Source organism: Bos javanicus, chromosome 24, assembly GCF_032452875.1.
Source record: "Bos javanicus breed banteng chromosome 24, ARS-OSU_banteng_1.0, whole genome shotgun sequence".
NCBI lineage: Eukaryota > Metazoa > Chordata > Mammalia > Artiodactyla > Bovidae > Bos > Bos javanicus.
The window spans coordinates 56192668-56208191 of NC_083891.1; the positions used below are offsets into that span (position 1 = coordinate 56192668).

The 15524-nt window shown below is 39.6% G+C and overlaps 1 protein-coding gene across 4 annotated transcripts in view; it reads left to right on the forward strand.

Annotated features, from left to right (window-relative positions):
• The window catches only part of WDR7 (WD repeat domain 7), a 353722-nt gene that overhangs the window by 224204 nt on the left and 113994 nt on the right, over positions 1–15524 (forward strand). The gene's annotated exons all lie outside the window — the stretch shown is intronic.

Below are 15524 nucleotides of genomic sequence, written 5' to 3' on the forward strand. Positions count from 1 at the left end.
ATCCTATTCATCAAGTGTCTTGATTCTAAATATCAACCAGGATTAGAAATCTCCAGCCAGATCTTCTGTAAAGTTTATTCTAATTCTGAGCTTTCTAAGTCTGTATTTCTTTGAATGGTATAAACAGGATGTACTCCAGAAGTTTAGGGATAAAATAGTTGGAGTGACCATCAAAACCTTGGTAAATATAGTGAAACTCACCCAAGACCTCAAAATATAGTTAAAATATGGACAGTGAAGTGTGAATTAAGTCCATTCATTCATTCCAAAAATATTTTTAATGCTTCTCAGTTCCAGACAGTGTGCCAAGAACTGGAAAATGGTTGTGGTCAAAAGAGTTATGATGATGATAATTTTGAACTTCATTTATTATGGAAGCTTTGTGCTACCACAGAGAGAATGCTGATTTTTGAAACTGGAGCTATGACTTCTGGCCCTGCCATCACACTTGTTCTCTAATCTAAAGTAAGCCACATAACCTTTCTGAGCCTCTGTTTTCTGATCTATCGTCATGAGAAGGTTATACCCTTACCGCAGAAAGCGAAGAGGAGCTATAGAACCTGTTTATGAAAGTGAAGGAGAAGAGGGGAAAAGCTGGCTTAAAACTCAACATTCAAAAACCTAAGATCATGGCATCCGATCCCATCACTTCATGACAAATGGGTGGTGAAACAGTGGAAACAGTGACAGATTTTATTTTCTTGGGCTCCAAAAGCACTGCAGACATGGCTGCAGCCATGGAATTAGAAGACAGTTGCTCCTTGGAAGAAGAGCTATGACAAACCTAGACAGTGTATTAAAAAGCAGAGATATCACTTTGCTTACAAAGGTCCATATAGTCAAAGTTATGGTTTTTCCACTAGTCGTGTATGGATGTGAGAGTTGGACCGTAAAGAAGGCGGAGTGCCAAAGAATTGAAGCTTCCAAACTGGGATGCTGGAGGAGGCTCTTGAGAGTCCCTTGAACTGCTAGGAGTGCAAACTAGTCAATCCTAAAGGAAATCAACCCTGAATATTCATTGGAAGGTCTGATGCTGAAGCTGGAACTCTATACTTTGGCCACCTGATGCGAAGAACTGACTTATTAGAAAAGACCCTGATGCTGGGAAAGACTGAGGGCAGGAGGAGAAGAGGGTGACAGAGGATGAGGTGAGTGGATGGTGTCACCGACTCAGTAGACATGAATTTGAGCAAGCTCCAGGAGATGGTGAAGAACAGGGAAGTGTGGTGTGCTGCAATTGACAGGGTCTCAAAGAGTCGGATAGGACTGAGCGACTGAGCAAGCTCTTAGCTGTTACAAAATATGAAGCATGGAAATATTTTTCTCTATATGTGGGTGGTGTGAATATGGGATCAAATTTTTTTTCTTAGCCTTTCAGTAGCCACGAATTTTGCTTGTCATTCGAGTTGGGTTGGGGGTATCTTCCCTTTTTCCTGCCTCTGTAATATGGCTCTATAAACACACATTTAAGATGGCATAATTAGATTCTCTTTATAACCTGAAATAGGTCTGATCCTAAGCTCATTTACTGTCTTAGAACAGAATTGATCTTGCTTTCACATTTAATTCACCTTCTACAGATTTTGAGAGTAAGAAAAATAGCAATGCTAGCTAGCTCTGCATAACTAGGCCAGAGTTAATAAGGGAAGGTTGGAAATCCAACGTTATCATATTTGTTTGCCTTTCTCTGTCTACTTTTTAAGTGTTAGTATAGGCAGATCATTCAGATGAACAGCTCTGGCCGGCTTGAGGCTCTTGCCAGTTTGGCTTTACTTATCATACATGTTCAAATGGTTCTGCTCTTACTCAGTTGTCACGAACCCCGTTCACGGGATCTGGGATTACCAGGAGAAAAACAACAGGATGTATTTCATTTGCAATATTAAACATAAAATCCCTTTGCAGATGTCATCTTACGTGTGGAGTATGACATGGCCTTTTCCTTTTAAATAAATATTATGCACAATATAATGGACAGGATAGAAGATTTCAAGTCAAGGAAAGCATATTATGGCATTACTAACAGTATGATCTAGAGTAAGTTAAGGTTTGTGAGAAGCAGTTTTCCTCATCTTTGAGATTGAAACTAGTGTCATATTCCTCCCTGGGTTCTTTTCAGAATGAAATAGCTTACACATAAACCACCCAGCGCAGGACCCGCCACCTACCAGGCAGTCAGCAAACAGAACTGCCCCTTCTTCCTTCTTTTTTTTTTTTCCTTTTTCTTCATTTATGTATTTTACTGATTTTTCCTACTGTTTTGTAGAAAGCTCTTTTAAAAATACATCTTTTTCCCCACTGTGTCCCCCTTGGCCTGACAAAGCAATAAATTTCTCCTTCACCACCCCCCCAAATAATTCTAAAAATATAATATATTTTTAGAAGGACTGAAGTTTAAGTATTAATGATTTTCCTCCTTTAAAAAAGTCTTTTTTTGAAGTCTGAGTTCAATATACAAATAAATATCTGCAATTGGAGGAAATAATTAGGGAACAATGTCTGTGTCATTGTATACACAGAGACTGTATATGGGAGATGGAGGGAGAGGAATGTATCAAAGGCTCCTCTGTGCAGGCCTGATGTGTTGTGTCCTTCAGTACTCCAGTCAGGGAGGTCCTGGTGGTCCGGTGGCTGAGGCTCTGCTCACAGTGCAGGGGGCCCGGCTTTGATTCCTGGTCAGGGAACTAAATCTCACATGTCACAACTGAAAGATTCTGCATTCTATACCAAAGACTGAAGAGTCTACATGTCAGATAAATAAATAAAAATACTCTTATCAACTCCAGAAACAGGTCTTTCTGCACCTGATTTCATCTCATTAGATGAGGGAACTGACGCGCAGCTTGTGTTACTAACGTCAGACTGTTAGCAGGTGTGGTTCGGGGGCTGGAGTCTCGGTCTCACTTCACGGCTGTCCACTAGCGTCCACGCGTTCTCAGTCACCGCAGAGAGGAGGGCGGCTGTGCCTGCTGGCTGGAAGGAAGCAGGGTCACGGTGTGGACGAGGAGACCAGACTGAAGACTTCCTCATGTTAGACTCGTGGTGCTCTGCTCGCCCTCCATTGTGAAACCCACTTCTTGAGCAGGCAATGGCAGCCCACTGCAGTTCTCTTGCCTGGAGAATCTGATGGACAGGGGACCTGGTGGGCTACAGTCCATGGGGTCACAGAGTCAGACATGACTGGGCGACTTCACTTTCCTCTAAGACATGGTTTAGCCATATGTCATATTCTTCAGGTAGGTTGGGATAGACAGATTGAGCACAATTATTCTATGGTATACTGCCTGGATAAGAAATTACCATATAATCATACCAAATTAAATCCATATATGTCTGTAAAGTTTTAAAAATGTTTTGACAGTCTTATTTATTTTTCTTTATTGCTCCCAGACAATTCAGAAGTATTTGGGCATTTTTATATGTGCTGTGCATAATATCAGAAATAAATACTGTAGTATATTTCTTCCAGGTTCTACTTGGCTGCCAGTGACAGTAGAATAGCAGAAAAAAATGTATTTCTTATTGTGGTTTACAGCATTACTTGTTTCATCTTTTATTGAAGATTAAGACTGGTTTATAGTGCTTTTCAATCTATACTTTATTATAAAAAAAGAATTAACTAATGAAACTGTAGTCATATATAGCTGTTTTGCAAATTCATTAAGAAAGAAACTACATTTGAGGGAAAATTAAAAAAAAAAATTAAAACCGTGCAGTAGCCAGTAAGATGTGAGGCAGCTAATTGCTTCCTGTCCCTTTTGAAATTACTCAGCCTGAAAAAAGATAGCACATATTGATTTACTGTATAGTAAATGTCCCATGTCTGTGCTCCTCTCACACCCAGATGCACACACACTGCACATTCACACACAGCAGGAGCAGCACGAAACTGGGTACCCACCCATTTCTTTCATCAAACTTATGTAATAAAATCAAGATGGAATATTTTCTTCCTTTGCAGAGGGAGAGCATAAAATCATGAAAACCCACAAATGAGTGGCAGTGTAATATTATCTTGAATGCATGATATGTTTGTTTGCTTTAAATCTTTTAAAAAAGCAAGTTTTCCAAGGAAAAAAATATTTCCTGATGATGTAGCAGTATCAGTTAATCCATATGCATATTAATATATCTATATGCATTTGTAGTGTTAGAAGCGATTCAAAACTTAGGCTTGGTTGATCATTTTTTTGAAGTTAATATGAAGATTATGCAAATTCAACCTGTGCTTGTCAATATGGTCTTTTGCTTTATTTCAGGAATGATCCACTCATCTAGAGAATGGGGCTTTTATTCATGTATGTTGTACCTCCTGTTTGTGATTTTTCTGTAAATGTTCGATTTTTTTCAGCATAGACTTTGGAAGTGCTAGTTTTGGTCGTCCTAAAGCCAAATCATTAAAATGAGTGAGAAGTTTAAAAATAATAATAGATCTTACAGAGGAAACTAAAATCTGCAGTTACTCATGTAAGCATACATTTCTGGAGTGTAATGGCATGTGTATATTTCTTTTTTGCTTTAAATGAACATAAATTGTTATCTATGATTTTTAGGTGTGATCCTGGTTGCTTCTATAGCTCAGATAGTTCAGGAATTCATTGTATTACAGTATATTGCACTTTATCTCGAAAGGATCAGAGCATCCTTATTTGTAGAGGAGATGGGATTTTGTGATTGGAATGACTTCTCCTTTATTAGATTGTGTGTTAATATGTTTCTCTGTGTCCTTTATGTCCAAAAAATGTGTATCACTCCCCCACTCCACCAAGTTTTTCTTGGAAATATATTTGTCCTCCTTGTTTGACATCAGCATCTATTCCCAAAGAGCTCTGTTTCAGATTTTCATGGAGCTTCGTTGATGGCTCTTCTGTAAACACACCAGCACCGCTTTCATCCCAGGATTCTGAATACAGGCTTGGCTGCTCCTGCAAGGCTGCTGTTTACTGGCAAGTTCCCATTAACACAGCCACAACTCCTGGGTTAGATAATGGACTCAAAGGTTAAGAGCAGAGGATCTCAACAGCTCCAATCAGCAGGGCTTTTCCAGGGCTAATTACCTCTTTGCTGCGCTGACTCTAATGTGACATGTTTATTGCCTTAACTAACAACTCATTAGCTTAGTTGATGTTTTTGTCAATATTAATTCGTTCATTTAAGCCAAGTCAAAGCTTAAACAAAGATGTCCAGACTGAGAAACGGGCAGCAGAGTGACTTTTGTTTGCTCATCTTTTTTTTTTTCCTCTCTTACTCAACCTCAATAAAATAAATGTGTAGAAAGGAAACATTTAGAGTGCTTATATTGAGAATGTTGGTATTCCTTTGCCTGCATGTAGAACAATTCTGAGTTTATTTCTACTGTAGTTATTCCATGTTCCATGTCACAGCTTACGTAATATTTAGTATCTACTAAGGGCCACTTTCGGAGAAGGCAGTGGCACCCCACTCCAGTACTCTTGCCTGGAAAATCCCATGGATGGAGGGGCCTGGTGGGTTGCAGTCCATGGGGTCGCTAGGAGTCAGACATGACTAAGCGACTTCACTTTCACTTTTCACTTTCATGCATTGGAGAAGGAAATGGCAGCCCACTCCAGTGTTCTTGCCTGGAGAATCCCAGGGACGGGGGAGCCTGGTGGGCTGCCGTCTATGGGGTCGCACAGAGTCGGACACGACTGAAGCGACTTAGCAGCAGCAGCAGCAGCAGCAGCAGCAGCAGCAAGGGCCACTATATTTCCCTGATGGCTTAGTGGTAAAGAATTTGCCTGCAATGCTGGAGATGCAGAAGACATGGGTTCAATCCCTGGGTCAGGAAGATCCCCTGGAGGAGGGCATGGCAACCCACGCCAGTATTCTTGCCTGGAGAATCCCATGGACTTAGGAGCCTGGCAGGCTAGAGTCCACTAGGTTGCAAAGAGTAGGACAAGACTAAAGCAACTGAGCACGCGCACCAGGGCAACTGTCTTTACTCTGACTATGTGTCTGTGAAGGGTTAATGTTCAGCAGCTCCTCATTCCAGTTGAATGTTTTACTGTGGTTATTAGAAAAGAGATCAAGTAATTTTTCATATTATTTTACTCTTCACCAGACTACCTATAAAATTACTTTGACATTTATCTTATAATGATCACAAAATTCCTTAATTAGCCTGTGTGAAATACTTAAAAAGTGGAAGCAGTCATGAAGTTATATCAAGTGTTTTTTGCCATACTTTTGGTTGTCATTAATAGCATTTATTAAAGACTGTCATTGTTTTGATTTTCTGTGTTTGTAAATAATAGTTAAATTCTAGAAGCCTGAGGGTGGTACACATGGATAAAGTAGCTGAGCATGAGCCCTTGATTGAGTAGGGGGTTGATTCCTTTGGAGAGACACATCAGTGTCTTCTGAATCCTGGCATACACTGGCCCAGTCCCTCTCACATGATGTTAATGGGGTACAGATGGCCAGAAATGTTAAGGTCAAATGCTCCTGGAACTGCAGTGTGAGGAAAGTCTCATCTTTGAAGAAAGGCCAGTCTCTGCTTAGAAGGCCAGAGGCTCACACTGGTTGGTTGGTTCCTGGAGGTGATCAGGCCTAGAGAAGGCTGATAGAAGCTATGCATAGAACATGGTAAGAGATACATGTTGTATAAACCAGAGAAACTCCTGTTTCCTCCATCTTTCTGTACCTAGAGAGCATTCCACAAACACCAAATCGTTTTCAGTAGTCATGAGAATTCGCTGTCCCAGAGGTAAAAATACTTGAATTTGTGCAGTTGCCTGTCACCCTTTGCGGAGTGCTTCCCTCTCTCTCATTTTCTGGGCTCTTGGTCTGCCTTATTTTTCTTTACAGGACTTAGTACTACTCGACATACCTATGTGTTCATTTGGTTCTTTTGTCCCAGCTAGAATATAAGTTTCATGAGGACTTCATAAGCTTCAACTTGGTTGAGCTGTGCTTTAGAACCATGCCTGGTCCCCAGCAGGCCTAGGAAATAATGGGTCAGTGAAAGGATCCCCCAGCTATTAGGTGCCAGAGCTAGAACTTGAACCCCTGTTCTCTTGCTTTGCTTTCCCGCCTCCCCCCCAACCATTCATGACATTCAACAACCACACACCTTTGGGGAAAAGGACATAGAAGTATTTAGATCATTCAACTAAAGATTCCATAGGAAAAAAAGGATTCCATAGGTTCATGGATTTTTTTTTTTTTACTTCTTTGACATCATAAACATCTGCTTGTACAATTGTACTTCTTTATTGCTGATCCGCAGATTGTCAGCACTTTTTACCTTCCTTAAGGAGGAAAAGAGCCGTATGCAGTAAGTAACATCCTTTTGTTTATGTGAAGGTAAAACACTTCTTTTGGTCTTCCACCCAAAATACATGAAATATCAAAAACAAATGAGATTAAATTTCACTGTTTGACACAACTGAATTAGGAACTCAAACAAAAAAAAATGTCCTTTCAATCAAGCAGCATTGGATTTTATACTCTTCTGATTGTAGGACAAGAAACAGCTACTTTCTTTGAATCAGAACTGTTTTGACTAAGCTGATATCACATTAATAAGTTTTAAAATAACTTCCTAATTTAACAGAAAAATTTTATGCCTTTTAGTAAATGAAATGATGACTTGATTTCTATGTAATACAGGATGTAAAAAGTTCAAAAGTAGTTTTTTATAGCTATTTATACAAAGCCTCTCATCATAGAAGTGTTTATTATTCTATGTCTATGAATAATGCACACTGTATTGGGATTATTTTTAATCAAATCATGTACCTGTGTAAAGCCAAAGAATAGAATTCTAGATGGCATTCTGCCATCCTGGTTCTTTGATGGACATTAGTAAGTGGGAAAAGGCTTCATTCAGTTGGTTATACTTTGAAATAAGTGGCCAATCATTATTAATTCATTTTGCACTCATTGTAATGGCACAAATCATCATAAATTCATTTGGTTTAAAGTGCATATAATATGTTCTCCCACAGGAAGTTCTTGTAATTGAGCTATTAATTAGTACTTTTTAAAATATGACCTTCCCCCCGCCCCCCTTCTGTACTCTCCAGAGCTGAGGAGGTTAGTGGCCATTTCTTTATTAATGATTTTCTTTTGAGTACGATGAACCAGTTTATCTAAACTAGGCCTTTTAACTAGCCGAGTGCTCAAGTCGCTCAGTCGTGTCCGACTCTGCGACCCCAAGGACAGTAGCCCACCAGGCTCCTCTGTCCATGGGATTCTCCAAGCAACAATGCTGGAGTGGGTTGCTATTTCCTTTCCCAGTTAACTAGCCAAAGAGGGACCCAAACCCAAGAAAATGGTTCCATATATTGCCTACCAGCAGGACAATAGCAGTAATTGTCAGTCATCTCTAAGGGCTCTTAGGAAACTCTCTGAAATGCTTTCGTTTTATAATAATTCCAGTAAGAAAATCTCATTCTCTCTTGGTAAGCATAGTTTGACTGTGGCTTCTGTTTTAATTGCTAATTCTTATAACGTCTCCCTGTAGCCCCTGGCTTCCTATAAACATCTCCTGCCGTAACATCCAGGTCCCCTTGACTCCGGCAGGCGGGCACTCCGTGACTGAGGCCCCGCCCCGTCCTGTCCTTCTGCATTGCCTGCCCTGTTTCCTGCTTCAGCCTCTTCGGTTATTCAGCACCTCTTCACTGCATTGTACCAGTTGCTAGAGGGCTTACGACAGCTGGTTGCAGAAGTGAGACCTTCATGCTTCAAGAGGAGCCTGTAAGGGAAAACTTAGTCCAAAAAGAAAAGAAAAGAAAAATTGCAATTGCAAAGCTGGGAAAAATATCATTGATTTTAAGGCTTTTTAAATGATCCTTTCTTATTTAGTGCCGTTTCAGCACAAATAGAAACTGGGTTAAAAAAAATACTACGCAATTCACGTTTGTGTCATGAACACGTCATGTTAGTAGAATCTGTGGTTATGTGAAAATAAAGATTTGAGTTAGTGTTAAAAATGTTTTGTTAGTGTGTTTAACTGCCAATTAACTGTGTGCCTGTGTGTTTTAAGTGAATGAAAAAAGTCATTTTTTTTCATTATGTTTTGAACAGTGTGCTCACATTGTTCTTTGTGCTTTGGAGAGCTCAGGGTACCAAGTGTACTTTCTATACTTGCATTAGACATGCAAAAGGGGAAAAAGTGGAATAGAATCAATAATACAGAAGTGTTATTTATTATCAAATGATGCTGAAAACGATACCCTGTGCTTATAGAAATATATAACTATAGTTCTTTATAATTAATAGGGTTGTCTTATAATAGTTATTCATTAAATGTAGAGTACATTAATAAAGTGAGTCTACACTTTGTGATAAGGATAGAAAAATAATCCGTAAAGCAAATTCATTATTTCCTAAGTAACAGCCTCAGAGCATGTGTGTGTGTGTGTGTGTGTGTATGCGTATTATGACTTCTATTGTTAACCTTTTGAAAGAGCTGGTCATCATAACCAGCCAGATACGGTAAAAATGTTTTAAGTTGGCATTTTTCCTTGGTCAGTTCATGACAGGACAGCAGTCATCTTGCCAGAGCAACAAGTTAGCCATAGTATATGGCTGTACCTACAGCTTACATAGGCTTTATTTTGCTATCTCTGTGTCAATCCTTTTCTCATTTTTAGCATGTTGCTGTTACAGCAAAGTGTAAATATTTTCTTGCAGCGTTGTGCCTCTGTAGCACTTTTTAAAAAATGGTAAGATTAAAGTAGGAACACTTTTTAAAAAAAACAGCTTGAGATAAGCTTGAGATAAAGCAGCACTAAAATATGAGCTATTGTTATTACTCTTGACTGCATGACAACGGAATTACTTTCTCAACAGCTGGAGGGTCTAAGTTAATTGTGATTTATCCAATGGTGGATTTTCAGCGCTTTCTGCTTTTTAAGGGGCTCTGTCTTGATTTGATTTCTTGCCAGTGTTCTGAGCCAGTCTGCATTTTGTAGTTCATTTGGCTAGACGTACAGAGTGGTGATGGGTGGGGCGGAGGGTGCTGCTTGTTTAATTCCCACCATAAAGCTGCCGCAGTGTCTGTACTGTGTACCTGTCTTACTGGTAAGAAAGACCAGTCATCTGATAACCCTGCCGTGACTATGGTCGCAGGTTGACTTGAATAATGCTGAATTCCATCCTGTAACAAGTTGAGTTAGGAACCTCTTGGCAGTCTCAGTGAAAAGCCAGTGGCCAGTAATGGGACTTCTCAGCTGTGATTCTTAGAATGGGGAAGGACCATGCAGTTCCTCGGGACAGTACAAACAGCAGTTATAACAAGCAGCAGTTTTTTCCAAAACTTTCTGAGATCATCCTTTCGGGCATGCTCAGTTGTGTCTGACTTTTTGTGACCCCATGGACTATAATCCGCCAGGCTCCTCTATCCATGGAATGTTCCAGGCAAGAATACTGGAGTGGGTTGCCATTTCCTACTCCAGGGGATCTTCCCAACCCAGGGATCGAAGCTGCATCTCTTGCTTCTTCTGCATTGGCAGACAGATTCTTTTACCACTGAGCCATCTGGAAAGCCCTCTGATATCATGGACCAGTAAAATTTCCAAAAATAAAATTTGAGAGTATTTAGCAGAACTTTGTTTTATTTTGCTGAGTGCAAACATTAAAAAAATACCACTATCTTTATCATTTTATATAAAAAATTTTATTCACCAAAAAAGTAGTAAGTACATAACCTTAGAATAAGCACTCTTTTAAACTGAATAAATTTAGCTTTATGAAAAAACGCTCATTACATTATTTATATTTTCCCATTTCTCCAGAGAGTCATGGAAACTTGGACATGGACCAGCACAGGTTTGTAGCAGATTCTTGGAAATTTGTGTTCTGTGCATAATTTTACTAGCCATGCTGGGTGCACGCTGTATAAAGTAATTTTCAGTATTTGCCAAAGCAAGAATTATGTATTAAGTACTTACTGAATTTGTAAATCACGGTGATAAGCCTCATGTTAAAAAAACGTTTTTTAATGAAAATTTCATATGACCCAGGGAATTTGCTCATTTAGCAGATGTGAAAAAATAATGAAATTAGCTTTGGACTAATTTTGGAATTAATTAGCTTTGGAATAAATACCAAAGATGCCATATTGTTGTTTGTTAAACATATAGATAATAATTGCTCTCATAAAAAGAAGAATTTCATTCTAAGGGAAGCAGAGAAGACCTGGCAGAAATTGCCAAGCTGCCAAGTGCAGCCCAGTGCAGCATCCCTGCCTGGAACATTCCACACACAGAGGTCTCTGGCAGGCTATGGTCCATGGAGTCCAAAGAGTCAGACACAAATGAACAACTGAGCACGCAGGCACACACACGCGCACACACACACGGTCCATGGAGTCCAAAGAGTCAGACACAAACAACTGAGCGTGCACGCACACACACACACACACACAGTCCATGGAGTCTCAGAGAGTCAGACACAAATGAACAACTGAGCATGCACGCACACACGCACACACACACACACACGGTCCATGGAGTCCAAAGAGTCAGACAGGAACAACTGAGCATGCGCGCGCACACACACACACACACACACACACACACACACACACACACGGTCCATGGAGTTGCAGAGAGTCAGACACGAACAACTGAGCGTTCACGCGCGCACACACACACACGGTCCATGGAGTCACAGAGTCAGTCACAAATGAACAACTGTTCACGCGCATGCACACGCACGCACACAGTCCATGGAGTCGCAAAGAGTCAGACAGAAATGAACAACTGAGCGCGCGTGCACACACGCACGCATGCACACACACACACAACTGCATCCCATTCTCCTTTCACATGTGAACAAAGCCTCAGAATTGTTGAAGATGGCATTGTGGTTGGATAACAAGCTACATTTCCCATCCTTCTCAGCCTTCCTTAAACTGGGAGGATTATTATGTAATTTCAGTCTGTGAAATGTAGTTAGATTTTACCGGGGGCTTGACTTACCTGACACATGTCCTTCTGCCCTGCAGCCTTCTGCCTGTTCCTGCTGGGAAGGCGCGTGCAGTACTGGATATGCCATCAACCGTTTAGTAGGTGTGATACAGCTAAGATAGAGTCGCGACAACGATAACTTGGTATAGCTGTATTTAGCTGTTGAAGCAGCAATAGCAACCTTCTCATTGTTTGAGAAAAGATAAAACATATCATTTGTTTAATCTTCTGTTTTGGTAGAGTGTCATGAATAAAACATGGTTGTAAAGACGTAAGTTGTGTTCAGAGATATATACTGGTCACATTGCCCGTGGCCTGAGCCACAGGGGCCTGCAGCTAACCACTTGCCATCCACAGTCCTCAGTTATCCATCTGAAACATAGGAATAGATCATTGTTTTCTAAGATCTTTTCGACTTGAAAATGCCATGATTCTAATTAATCCAATTGGTTGGGGATAAGTAGATCAGAATGTAAGAGGCAGTAGGTCTTGCCCCCTTCTGAAAATCTAATCAAACCTCTCCTTCACTTAGAACTTTCTGGTGGTTCCCCATTGTCACCAGGATAAACAAAGTCTTGGCGTGGCACGCAAGGCCCTTTGTGATCGGCCTCTAATAGCGTGTCCTGCCTCATGTCTCTCTGTTACATTTCATCCACTTTCTCCTCTTTTCCCTCTTGCCCATCACCCCAACCCTTTCCCTTTCCTCTGACCAGTTTTCCAGCCCTGTTGAACTGTGTGTAACCACTTGGTCTGGCCATGTTCCCTCTCATCTCCTGGTCTTTAGACTTGCTATTCTCTCTTCCTATAATATTTTTTTTCCATACGCCTCTCCCGTGAGTGACTAACTCCTACTTAGTCTTAAGGTTTGGATATTCAGCTCACCTTTCCCTTCTTATATCCCTAAGATCAGATTAGGTGCCCCTGTTAAGTTCTGTCTTGATACCTTGAACTTATAAATATTTTAACACTCTTTGTAATATGTTCAGATTGCCTGTTTGCTCACCTGAATTAGAATGAATTTCCTTGGAAAAAACTGAGTCTTGTTCTCTTTTGTCTCCCCAGCGCTTAGTATGCTGTAGCAATACTCTGTAAATAGTTCTTACAGGAATCTTGGGATGGAAGGGTTGGGACCAAATTGTGAAAAGTCTTGAATGAATATCAGTTTGTTAAACTTCTTTTTTTTTTTTAATTTTATTTTATTTAACTTTACAATATTGTGTTGGTTTTGCCATATATCAAAATGAATCTGCCACAGGTATACATGTGTTCCCCATCCTGCACCCTCCTTCCTCCTCCCTCCCCATACCATCCCTCTGGGTCATCCCAGTGCACCAGCCCCAAGAATCCAGTATCGTGCATCGAACCTGGACTGGCGACTCGTTTCATATATGATATTATACATATTTCAATGCCATTCTCCCAAACTTCTTAATGCTGCCGCTGGGAAAGCCTTTTACAAAAGACTCAGTCATAGTGGCAGATGGTGGCATCCTTCTCCACCTTGCTTACTCAGTGAGGTAATGTTCCTTGACTGTAGAACAGTGGGACACTTATGTAAAACAAGTTAATGTATGCTTTTGTACAAAATTAGATTCCATCTTGTACAGATTAAAATACAACCTTTATTGGGTACCAGAGATTTTAGAAAAGTTCTGAGAGATAAACTTAAAATTCATAAAGTTCTGCCACAAGTTTTTTTTTTTTCTGTCAATAGAGAAAGTACTATCATTGTCTAAATTTTAACTTTTTTATCACCTTGGTCCATATCGCATAGCACCTAAATCATATGGAGTCATAAGTTAGATAAACTTTAAATTACAGAATACAAGTTGAAAAGGAATAAATGTACCTTTCCCTCATTATTATTATCATATAAACCATTAAAAAAAATCTGTTTCTTTAGTATCAACAGAAAGAATATATGATACAGAAATTTGAATTCTGAGATATCTTCAGAACATAAGTATCAGTATTGCTGGTAACATTCAAGTTCTAAGCATGTTATTAATCAACAAGGCTAGAAATCAGAAGGTTTAACTTAGATATCCTCTTTATCTCCTCATATTTACATGTTTTGTTGGAAATAACTTGTCAGAGACAGATGTGGAATATTAACATCTGCATGTCTTTAGAATTCCGAAACAGATCATTGGGGAAAAAAAAAAAAAAGACTCTTACTAGTAGATTTAAAATTTGTGTGTTAAATAGGTCATTTTCCTCTCTGCTTCTCTTGATGCTTCCCCAGGTGGTAGAAACTGCCCTGCCAGAGCTGTTGGGGCCTTTGCTTTGTGTTGTTGTCAGTCACTAAGTTTTGTCCAACTCTTTGTGACCCCGTGGACTGTAGCCCACCAAGCTCCTCCGTCCATGGGATTCTCCAGGCAAGAATACTGGAGTGGGTTGCCATTTCCTTCTCCAGGGGATCTTCCCGACCCAGGGATCGAACTTGTGTCTCCTGCATTGGCAGGTGGACTCTTTACCGTGAAGCCAAAAGGGAAGCCATCCTTCTATCTACCCCCATTTCAATTCATTCTCATTTAACAATTGGCTATAACATAAAAGTAAGCAAATGCTTTTATTTGTTGAGTGCAGTAAATTTCATATGCTGTGTTCTTAATTTTGAAAACAGACAAGTTCAACCTGTTATTCAGAATGAGCCCTGATTGCCCTTCATGGAGCACATGCCGATGTAGCCCTTGGCAGTACACTGTGTATGTTTTTAATTCATTTAACACTCTGGCCCTTTGCAATAGCTATTATCATCCCCATTTTACAAATAAGGAAACTGAGGTTCACTGAGTATCTTCCTAAGCCTAACCCCCTAGTAAGTTATCAAACTGATTAATACTCTGTTGAATCTTAAAACTCTGTTCCTGTTAACCAGTATGCCATACAGTGATATGATTATAAACTGTTTTGTTTCTTCCCGTCAAAAACAAATACAAAAACTTCGTCTAAGTTGCAGTTTGTTCTTTACAGTCACTGGTGCTTTTTTTGTTTTTAATGTCAAGATGCATTTCGAAGTAGATGAGCTTTTGCAGCTTAAACACCATCAGCTTTACATATACAAATGGTTAGCTTATCTTCAACATAAAGGAATACGTATTGACTAAAATCCAAATCATGTCTTCAGATTTAGAAGTAATATTAAGCTATTTTAAAAAGATGTGTAAGAAACTTATATAAAGAATTGACCGTGTGCTTGACATCATCTGCTATCAGCACATGGGAATGTAGAGGCACATATGTGCTTGGCCTGGGTTAGGGAGAGACTTGTAAAAGCTACACATTCTACCTTCTCCATTTCTCAGTCCTGGTGATAATCATTGCCTGTGATGAGGCATGTTACTGATGAAGCACCATATATAATCTCTGTTAGATGTAGTAGAAAGATGAAGAAATACCATCTTACATTATTTGAAGCCATCTCTATTTTACAGAATGTTGAGTAGGGAGAAAACTGTTTGGAAGTTTAGAGTCACTGATATGTTTTGAAATTATATGTACTTATTTATATATAGTTATTATATAATTACAACACTTTAGAATTTAGTAGAAAATGTTGTCACTTAACATCTCTTTAAAGAG